This window comes from Macrosteles quadrilineatus, unplaced genomic scaffold (genome assembly GCF_028750875.1).
Source record: "Macrosteles quadrilineatus isolate MER2022 unplaced genomic scaffold, UCM_ALF_1.0 Scaffold_1__1_contigs__length_201487025, whole genome shotgun sequence".
NCBI lineage: Eukaryota > Metazoa > Arthropoda > Insecta > Hemiptera > Cicadellidae > Macrosteles > Macrosteles quadrilineatus.
Genome location: NW_026542594.1, coordinates 159740649 through 159752728, shown reverse-complemented (window position 1 = coordinate 159752728; position 12080 = coordinate 159740649).

The following is a 12080-nucleotide window of genomic DNA, read 5'->3' as shown; positions in this document are numbered from 1 at the left end:
CAATGTATTAATGTAATTTATAGAGGAAAAAGAGAGGAAGATATGGATAAATATTTAAATTATAATTCGTTTCTTATCATTTACTAGTTTTTTATAATATTATTTATTATAACCCTAAATCAAATAAAATATAAGCGTACTTCGTTAAATATATGAAATATTAATAAAATACTATCTTTTGTATAATCTTAGCTAACTAGATTACTAAAAAAAACTACTATTAATTACGATATTTACGATTAATTTGTTTCTCAGTTTGTGTAATATTGTTATGAAAAAAACAAACAAAAAAAAAACTTGTAAAATAGTGTAGCCTGTTAAACAAGTATTGACATAATAATAACAAATAATTGTCTGGTAGCCGAGTACCGTAGCGATGTAGTTATGTAGTTTAGTAGTGTTAATTAATGTATGTATGTAGTTAATTATAATTCTCGGCTTCAATTATGTCCTCGGTTGTATTTAAACTGAGTTCGTTTCTGAAGCATATGACCTTCATTTGTTATTAGGCTATCTATTAATGATGCTATAACAAAATAAAATATGTTAAATCGTTAAAGGACTAGGTTTTAGTGCGGGTGTTTTGGATGGGATAAACAACTCCAGATATATAACAGTTTACCTTATTCAAAATTTATTTCACCCCTGTGTTCTGATAGAATTTGGTTTATATTCCGAAAAGTGACTTAACAACATTTACTTGACTTTAGGCAATTCCAAATACATCTGGGTTTTTGTCTTAGGAAACTCTAATTTACTATACAAAATTGTATGTTGACATAGTACACAACGTTAATGTATCTGCACATCATAATTTATTTTATGCAATACTTCAAGAGCCAACAGCTCTCTTTAATAAAAAAAAAATATATACCAATATAAAATTACCTTAGATTTGAGATGTTTTGATAATAATTACTTGCAATTAACAGATACTATAACTACTACGGACGAATAGAAATTTAACGAACACCTTATTGCAATTACTTCTATTCACACACAACGGTAAAATCTCAGACTGCTGACGCCCCGCTTCAATTAAGGAGCTTGAGACGTGCATTCGTAAGCCGTCGACAGGCATTCATTTTAATTGAGAACTATTGATTCACTACTGAAATCATATACCGTCAATTGTCTTTAATAAATCCTTATGAAACTTAAATCATGTCTTAACATAAACAGATTATGAAGTAAATTGATGAATGAAATAGATTTGTCATTACTAGTAACATTTTATAAAAATCAACACTATTGTTCAAAACGAATCCAGAAAACTTATATATAAAGCTGTTTTTAGATCAATATACTTACTAGACACATTGAACACGCTACAACCTCGAATTTATATATTTACAGAAACAAATGTAATCAATAAAACACAACCGATTCTAACTTGATTCTGTAAAAAAATGTTAAACATTAAAATGGTGGGTTTCTGTTAAATTAAAATTTGCTTTATGTTGTCTCAATGACACAACGATTTGTATTTAAAAGGAAAAACAGCACGAATATACTAATTGTCCTTGATATTTTCGTAGTTTTTGACGTATTTCTACAATGCAACGCTAGTTGCATGACTTAGATTTTCTCAGAAACTACTATACAGTGAGTCAAATAGTTTATATATGGAACCAGGATAAAGGATATTCAAGAGGTATGCACAACAACAGTGTACAAACACAAACATTTGCGAATATTCAAACTCTATTTCTCAGAGCTTTAATTTACAATGGGCAAAGATTAGGATATGTCATTAACATCAAACTGTTACTAAACGTGCGTGAAAGCGTTCCTCTTGAGTATAATTAGTTTTGAGAGACTTAACACCTAACATTATACACATGTCTACTGGGGTCACAATTAAACACAGTTAATTAACGAATTATTTCATTTTGAAATTGAGTAGCATAGAGTCATGGTAACTTTTTAACCCAGGTTTATTAAATGGTGTTTTTTTTATCATTTCGGCCTAAAGATCAGATACACAAAACCTTTAGGGGAGTCTATATACACCCTTTAGATGAGTTATATTTGTTATTTTAAGGTTTGTATACAAAATAACATTTTCCATTATGTGCTATAATGTAGATTTTTTACATTTACCTTGCATGCGTACAAAAATACAAATCATGTAGCTGGTACCTCAATTTGATATGAATAATATAAAATATATGTTCATAACCCTAATACCTTCATTATCACTATTATACTGTATTTACGTTAATTATCAATCGAGATGTATTTAAATATAAATGTAAGTGAAGAATGAGTGTAGAATGGATTGAGATGATCTGCGAGCTTTGTTACTGACTAAGATCAGCTGTGTCATCAGCCAGGATAATTTATTTAAAGCCAGATCAGGGACAGCAGGACCCAGTTACAAAGCATCAAAATATCTATTAGAGAAATATGCACAATTTACATGTACTCCCATTGTGAGCTCAACCCAATTTGAACATAACGCATTGTTGAGTAACAGGTTGCAGGTGCATTTTGTGGCGAGATTTCCCACGGGAGGCGCCCTGACAGCTACTTGTTGCCTACTGAACTTATGTTACTGTCTGGCACCCTCTGAACAATATCTCATAAAACATACATTTGCCCTTTCAGCTGTGCCACTTACAGTAATTCAACATTAATTTAAACTATATGTACAGTGTAAAACTCCTAATATGTATTTTGAAATACACCGTATGTATACTAACAGAAAATGTATTTTTTTCCTCGTGCAGCATAATCAATCACTCTAATCTACATTAACTTTGCTTGATTTAGAAGATATTTAGACAACTACAAGGCTGAAGAAGAGAAATTGTAAGTTTTATGTCTCACTGTCTGATTTACAACCCCAATCCTATATTACCATAGTCGACATATTTAAAGAAATAAGACTCTACAATACAAACGCGGTTGAGAGCATATTCCCGGATTTAACTCATAAAGACGTGCAAAAAATCATACTCAACATTTGCAATGAAGACCCACTGTGCCATGCCACAACCTGAAGTGCCTTTTGCACTCAGTGTGTTCATTGGTTTCCATCGACTGTATTCGTTTTTGGGTCTTCGTGATGTTGATACCTCTGCTAGACGTCTTTGTCCAAAGAAGCGCTGTGCTATACCTTGTCAGGCTGTGTCATGTTGCTCTCCTGCTCCTCTGTATTATCATTATTACATGCAATATAGATAAGGGTGCCTCCTAGGCTCGTATGTTAACCCAAATATAAATGGAAGATGAATGTAAAATGAAGTAAGTCACCTTGGTGACTTTGCTACGAACTAAGATCAACTGTTTAATTAGTCAGAATTCAGGATTAAAACGCGTTATCATCGAACAGTTTCACAATATCAACTATCAACTATACAAAATTTTCTCATAACAGAACTTGTGACTTTCCGATTACCAAGTGATCACTATAATCATTCAGCTACCTTTACTATCAAATCGATCTGATATTTTGCCTCCAAATAACCTTAGTAAGGATTATTTGATGGATGCTTAATTTATTGATTAAGTTGCTGAAGGAACCATTAAATTAGGATTTGCGAATTATTATAATGCTCTTTAATTATCGGAATGTTGTTTGATATGGGTAAGAACAAAACCTTGATCCCTGTGTATTGAGCTAAAGATTCCTAGTGAAAATGCATCAGGAAGTACAACCACTGTTTGAATGGTAGACGATTAGATAGTTTGAGGAAATTTTCCTCCAGCAAGTTGTAGGAGAAAATATGATAGAAAACGCATCACATGATCAGCTGCTAGCTGCCCAGCACATATTTCACTGGTCGGGACTAAGATAAGTTCAACATGGTAAGCACTTTAAATTAAAATGACTTGCTAGCTTTGCAACAATAGCAAAGATAGTTTGTTTTTATTGTTAACTTCTGTGTCCTTATACCCTGCACATCTTATACAATCTCATATGTTCTAAGAACGGTTTTCTCAAGTCATCGTCATAAAGATTTTACTTGTTTCTGGCATCTGTAATTATAATTCTTAGCATGTTCTTGACAAGGCATTCCAACATTGCCCTTACTAAAACCCTATGATACTTAATAGGTATTTACTTATAAAACAAAAACGTAATATAATTACTTTAACCGAAAGTTTTTATTAAAAAAATGAGACCAATATCTCATTCACTATTTATTTAATCTACCAGAAAACTTATAGTAAACAAGAACAGATTTCTAGTTCCTGTACAAACAAAGATTGTAAAGATTTTTAAATAAATGCCTAAACTTCAGTGTTTTAGCATAAGTTTCTACTTAATACATGTAGGTATAGATAAAAAATAGAATAGTGTAACTACTAATTAGCAGCTCAGCTATTTACAAACTTTCTATTGTGTACAAAAGTACAAAACGTAGACATGAATGTATTCTGGCCTTTGAATTGATGAGAAATGAAGTCCCAGGAGTAACAAACTGGTCTTACAAAAACATAAATTGAACATGTTCATTTCCTGGCCTCTGTCAGAGTTTCCATTTAGTGTAAGGTTTTGTGCCTGGTTATAGATGAACTGTTATTCAATTGTATTGGATTCGTTTGGTACTGAAAACATTTACCATGAATATACTATGCATAATGTAAACACGCCTCATATTGATAGTTTATAACAGCAAAATTAATCATGATGTAACAATGTTTTAATATTTTTGAAATTATACAATAAAACTGTTAAGTATTAAATAAGTAATAATTTTGGTATGTTAAAGTGTCAAGTATAATGTAGTCTGTCAATCCTTTGATACATTTTGGATTAGGGGAAAAAACTGAAAATATAGTTTCTTAAATACATGCTAAATTGCTAAATTGCTTGCGGTTGAGCCAAACCCATTTAAGTTGAGCATTTCATTTTTTTATTTTTATCTACTTTGGCAAATTAGATATATCATGAATTGGAAAATTGTCTTAATAAGGAGTATGTGAAGTTAGTATTACAAATTTGCTAATATTTTGTTCGGTTTTGAATAAGGCAGCATTTTCATTAAATGACTAGAGGCATAGTTGCACAACTGATATAAATGTTTGTATTTTTAACTTTTTTAAGAAATGTTTTGTTTTACATTTCATAATTAAAGCATCATTGGAACAGTCATTAAAACTATTAGTAATTTTAAGCTCTTTTTAATATTAATTATTTTTGTAAACTTTCCATGATATCTAACCATCTAACCTCAAATAAGAACTTGTCTTGTTACCATCAGTTGATAGTACTTTAAAGTAAGCAGGCATCACAGTTCTATTTTCCTTGGAATTTAGATAAGGAACTCTTCCTATTTTACGACTCATATAACTCATGTCGAAACAAGAAACAACAAAAAAAAATAACAAACAAAAACTGTTAAACTGACATGATAAGTACTTTTAATTTTTTTTTATGACATGTTTTATGTATGAAGGTACACTTATAACTACATACCTTTTTCATTACCTAACATGTCATATTTAGTATATGTTCTCTAACTATTATTAATCAAATAAAACAATGGCCTAATTTACGCTTATGGTGAATTAAACGCGCGAATTTAACTACGAATTAACGAATTCAACTAAAACATATGAGACGTTTTTATAGCGAGAAATTTAATATTTCAAACAAAATGAAAAAAAAAAAACTCTAAGCCATCAGATCAAAAAAGGTTTAATGTTGGTGAGCACGTTTTCAAGAAGTGATTCAATAAGATGAACCAAGCAATAAAACAGAGATGCCTGCGGAGCCACTGCTGTTGTCTTTCCATTTGTCTCTCTTTAAACTTAATATAATTTGTAATTCGGATTCGTTTCCAGGAATAAATTGTAATTGTTTATGAGGTGTTTTTGAATAAGAAAATACGATTTTGAGGCTTCCAAGCTGAAAGAATATTTTGGAGGGCTTAGGGGTTTAAAGTAATTACTGACACAAAACAACACTGATTTATATAATAGAATATCTTTTATATCTTAGGCTAAATATTATGAACAAATAGCGTAGATACAAGTAGACAATACTTTGGTTTTGTAAACTTATCTTTATAACCCTTGATCAATAACGTGTTGATCAAACACTATACGAAATACATTTTCTTTTAACAACCATACGTAATAATGCCACTCACGAGTAGCTGTAGTTAGAAGACATGTATAAAAGCCAATTAAAGTAAAGAAATTTTATATATTTTAACTTGGAATTGTGTTTATTTTATTCTCAAAACATTCAGTGCACAGATTGTTAGAGGCTTTTGTTTAATTCGTTAGTTATTGATCGCATTTACTGCGTTGATAACCTGGAAATTTACTAAGTGGGGATTTTGGAATTCCAATTTAAAGATGTACGGAACAATAAAAACATAAAATATGGCATAAGATAATTATACCCTTACAACTGGGGAACCCAGCTTTAGATTGAAGAGTGGTCTTAAACTGCCCCACACCTACCCTCCCCTCCTAAATGACTGACCTCTTGTTCAAGAAATCCAAACGATCTCACATTAAATTTTTTTTAGATAATTATTACAACGTGGTTCAGTAAACCTTTTCGACTCACTAGATTGTAGATTGCAGTTCTTGGTTAGTTTGGACATGAAAGTTATTGTTGATGTGTGGTCAAATCAGCTGTAGCTTACTTCTCTAACAACTCTAATGGCGCATTTTTTTGGCTATGCAAGTTTTTCGCCATTGTTTTTAAAAGAAGCTGTCATTATGATATAAGAAATTATAACAGTTTAAGTTTCACTCTGACAATAAATATTGGATGATTTTGAAAACCTTACCTTTTCAAAGATGTCAAAAATTAATTCAAAATAGTGTAAGAAAGTAAACGGTTTTGCGGTTTTAATAATAGGTTTTTTTTTACCTACCCTCAATGTTTTTATTGGAAGTGTGCCGAAGTGTATTGCACGCGACTATCCGTGAAGGTGTTTACGGCATTCACAAGAAATACTTGGCACGAAATATCATGATCAAATCATACACAAATAGGTTACTTCGTGACTATTTCAAAGCTATAGTTGGCCATAGAAAATAAAGACCTAATAAATGGAATTAATCATGAATAACAGTTACATAAGTTAGTTAATTTTATTAATGTGACAAATTATAACACTGTATTCTTAAAAATAATTTGAAATATACAATTATTCCAAAAGAAAGTGTGCTTAGTTTTTAAATATAACAAATTTTTATTTTATTAAAAAAGAAAAAAATGTATTAGTATTTGAGAAGTTTTTTTTAAGCCGGTCTCATAGAAAGAAAATGTAAAAACCCTATTAAATGATTAACCTTCTTCTTACACCAATTTAAAAGTCCATGATTTATAAATATATCCGCACCGTATAAAGCTTGTTTTTTTTGCCAGTTTTGAAACCGGGACTATTTTGGACGAATATTTAACGAAAACATAATTACAAATCGACGTGGGCAATTCTCTACCGAGGCAGTAGTACCGTCGGTGGCTAATTTGAGGCTAACAGCTCATCTGCAATTCTAACCAACACTTAGATGGTTTGAATACAATGGTTGGGCCTCATATTCCCTGATGTAGGGCAGCTAACAAACTCTTATCAACAACTAGGTACGTTGGCTTATGTATTATAGAAAGTCATTAATATGTATTGTTCATTGATATTTGTAGTAGTACAAGAAAGATGTGATCAGTAAAAAATTACGAATTTTCTATTGATCAAAAACAAAATATATTATTCGAAGAATTTTAATTATTTTCTTATATCATTAATAAAGAACAACTGGAGGCGGTTTCCTTCTTCGACAAATAATTTTAACATCATTTAAAATGTTCCTTAAGTCCTGGAGCAATTTAAATTGAATATCCCACTAATCCGGCATTCGATAATCCGTACTTTTAGTTCCTTAGGTTTGAAAGTTTGTATGCATTTTAAAGTAGTTTTAAAGCGATCGGCAAACGTTAATTCAATTCTAGGGTTCATTTTTGCTAGTCTTGTAATAATGGCGGTTTTAAAAGACGTTCAATAATATGGAACTTTCATTAATTCGGAAACACCAAAGCCCCGACCTTGCCTGATTAACAAGTGTCTACATAAGGGAAGTGTTTCGAATTTTAGTTCTACTTGGTTTTGATAGTTCAGCCGAAAGCAAAGATAAACTATATCTTAGACCACAATTCACCTCATAGGCACCACAAGGTTAAACTTGCAAACCATCTTCTTTAACAGCATCTCATGTACTGATTTGCTTTTAGTTGCTAATATACGTTTACATTCGGTAGTCATATATACTGTACTGTATACTGTATTTAGGAGAATAATCCAAATATATTTTTTATTCGATTTGCTTTTTGGTAGAAGGGTGTCTTTTATTCGTTATATAGCCTAGTATGTTTCGCACTGTGTAGTGTGTATATGTATACTTAGACACATTGTAAAGATCACATTCAGTTGGTATGTTAGAACCTTCCTGCTCTAACTGCATCTTTGCGTTGCTGGTGTTTCTATTGGCGTCGCTGTCTACCTGTTTGTGTCCGATGTGCTGAAAATTCACATTCGGACTTTTTAAAATAAAATAAAATTGTTTTTGTTTCCCTTTAAGGTATGTTTAATTTATTTAAAGGCCACTACAAATGGCAACGGAATCAATGTTTAGACATATAATTTTCTTAGTAAAACTAAAATAATTACAAATACCAATAATTTTGAAAAAGTGTATTTTACATTGAATATGATTTATCCAATATGATTATCCAAATAATTTTGGGTACTTACGTATTAAACGGAGGCCACCTAACCTACAGATTCGATTCGATTAGTAAACCTTCACCATCAGCAAGTTTGGTTGGTTAGGTTAGGTTAAGATAGTTTAATTTGATACAAAAACATATATTTATGATAACCCAACCTAACATAACCGCTGCAGCGCGCTGTAAAATATGTGGCCTCCGTATAATACGTAAGTACCTAATTTTGAAACATACACGACTAAATCAGTAATTGAATATACCGTAGTTTCAGATAATATATTAAACACTTAGCACGTGCCTTTTTTTATGTTTGTAAACAGGCATTGAAAACCTGCAACCACCCTTTTGGAATTCGGTGGGATGTAGTTTACTTTGTCTCGAGTTAATGGTGCGTCAAATTCGATTTCCAATGCTGACACCAATTTGTGATTGTCGACAATAGGGAAAGGTAACAAGGAGTAGCGTGGCCAGAATATCAAATAGTTTCAAACTAATACTCGTCAGTAACAAGTATAAGTTGAATTTGCCTATAGTGAACGATTGATGAGTAGGCCTAACTTTGCCAACAGAGTACTTATTACAGTTAGTGACGATTGAGAGGTTGTTTATATAATTATGATTTGTTGTTTTCCCAATGATTTCAATTCCTTATACCACTGAATAAATACAAATTTCTATTGAAATACAATATTCGTTTGTTCGATGATGTTATAAGTCTATTTGTTGCTAAATCTGTGCATAATATTTTTTTCAGTTTAATTGCAATCCATGTTATTGAAATAAGTGAGAATTGAAATGTATCAACAAGTAGAATATGCCTATTTAAAAATTGATATTTTGTGATTCTCCCACTTAAAAAATCTTACTAAAAATCTGCATAACGCACTGAAAATAAAGAACTAAATAAAACGAACGAGATAAACAAACATTACGAGTGCTACTAATGTATTAATTAAGGGTTATTTAAATACTAAGTGAAAACCGTCGAAATCGACAGTTAATTTTAAGCTCATTCATTCATCACTCATTCATCTAACTGCAACCAATAGAGAAAAAAACTAATTTTTTAGCATTTAGCATTACAAATATGTGGTAGATGTGTCAGACTATGCAACCTTCACTAAACCCAAATGGATGTGAGCTGTCAATCAAATTTTTGAATACAAATCGTCTCCATATTCACTTACATAAGTTTATATGATTATCATAGTATAAGGTATAAGGCTTTTAACGTTTCAGATTGTAAAATATTTCTACAGAAGCAGACAAAATAAATGTATTCTCCTAGATTAATAACCTAATGCTATGCACCTGGTAGGCACATTTCACGCTCAAAAGATGCATTCATATTTCAAGAATGATTAAGAATAAGAATTGTAAAAACTATTTTGTAATAGTACAATTAATTACGTTATAGGTAATCCAAGCAACCTTCAGTATTATATAGTATACAGTATTATATAGTTCAATCCGGAGTTAAAACACCTATCACGCACATTGATAGTTTTCATTTGCAAATTAAAATGTTGCTTTAGAATAAAAAAAAAACATTTATTTAAAATTATTACTGGTACTGATTGGTCAAATGGTGTTTTTAATTTATTAATTTATTCTTTAATACTAAGAATGTTATATGGTTAGTTAGGTCAAATACACTTTCGAAAAACTAAAAGGGAAATGCATCAGAGGTAGATAGTCCATTCTGTTTACTGTATTTTGCTATTCATGAACTATTTTACAACCAGATTAGACCTAACTACTCCTGTTGAGTCTAGAATATTCATGGGAAACAATGTTTATATTTATATGTTTCTTTGCTCAACAAATTTATAATTTGGTTTTGGTACTAGTCACTGTGTCATTTGTGTTGAGTTCATTTAAATTGGTATGAAAACACAATAAATAAGATTGCAAACCTAGTAATTATTTTAGTTTTTCTTTAACTAAACAAGGGGGTTTGTATTACTACTTAACTATATTGACTGGGCCTTGGCAATAACTTTAACCCAATACGGATTTAATTGTATGTTTCATCATACTCTTACAACTGCAAAGCCAATACCCAGGGATGAAGTGGACTGCCACAAAGTTGTCTGACAGCAGGAAATAAACACATCAATTTACGTGTTCTCGGGCTCACATTGCCCTAGGGAGCTTGTTGCTGTTCCTTTCCTCCTGGTGAGGATTTGAGGAAAATAAGTTACAAATTCTGTTGTATTACGACCCTAAGAGTATGTCAGTATCCAGACTAATAATATTTGGAAAATTGGCGTCAGAGCTCTTTTGATTTCGATTTTGCACATTTTATGTACGGTAAACATAATTAAAGTTATATCATTTGTTTAACCAAACTATCATTATTATTTTTACACTCATTTATTACACATTTAACAAAGGCTAAATGTTTAATTTTTGATAATTTTACTCTTGTTATCGCAGTTACATAAATTAGCGTAAGCCTTCAAAGTAAGCCTTCGATTTTGACGGGTTTATTACCTAATTCCAGATTATTTCTATGATAATTATCTCAACCTAAGAAAAAGTCTGAATATTTTCACCCGGAATGCTGCTTAATAGATGTTAAACAGGGATAAACTGAGGAAGTTTGTTTTTTTAGTTCAGAAAAGTGAATCTTAATAGAATTTCAAAACGGAGTTGAACCCGGTTGCAACATAAAGCAACGAATTGTATTACTTAAATGCAGGTATTTAAACCACTTTAAGTATCATACAGTAATTCGGAGGCTAACATTCATCAATATGAAAATTTTAAAAACTATACAATCAAAATTACATAAGAAAGCTACTGGTTAGGTAAAGATTAGGTAATGGTAAGATTCTTTACCTACTCGTACCAACCTATACTAATTTGCTTTTCCAATTTTTAAGCAATTTCCATGTATGTAATTATCATAAGTATTTTAAATTTTTCTTTTATTCATTACGATTTACGGACTAAGCAAAAGCATGTAAATCGTGCGATGGGAAAAAAATCTACAATATGTGGAATCGTTATCGCGGTTGAAAAGATACACTTATACAACACTCTTACACATTACAATACACAGTAAAATCAGTGAGCTATACCCATATACTACAGTAGGCCTATAAATAGACATGTCTTACCAGGAATAATAAGCGATGTTTTTTAAGGAATTATTTCTATTATTTTTGAGCCAGCTGTAATCCATAACTTTGAGTTCTTGAACCGTGGACAGACCTTGCCTTGGTGGAATGCTTTGAGTTTTAGTTTATACTATGAATTTAAAAACTAAGGAGTCTGTGTGTTTGCATTAATGAACTACGCCTGCTAATTGGATTTGTAGATAAATGTAGGTAAAGATTATTCCACAACAAGGAGAGTACGAATGATGATGGGAGAT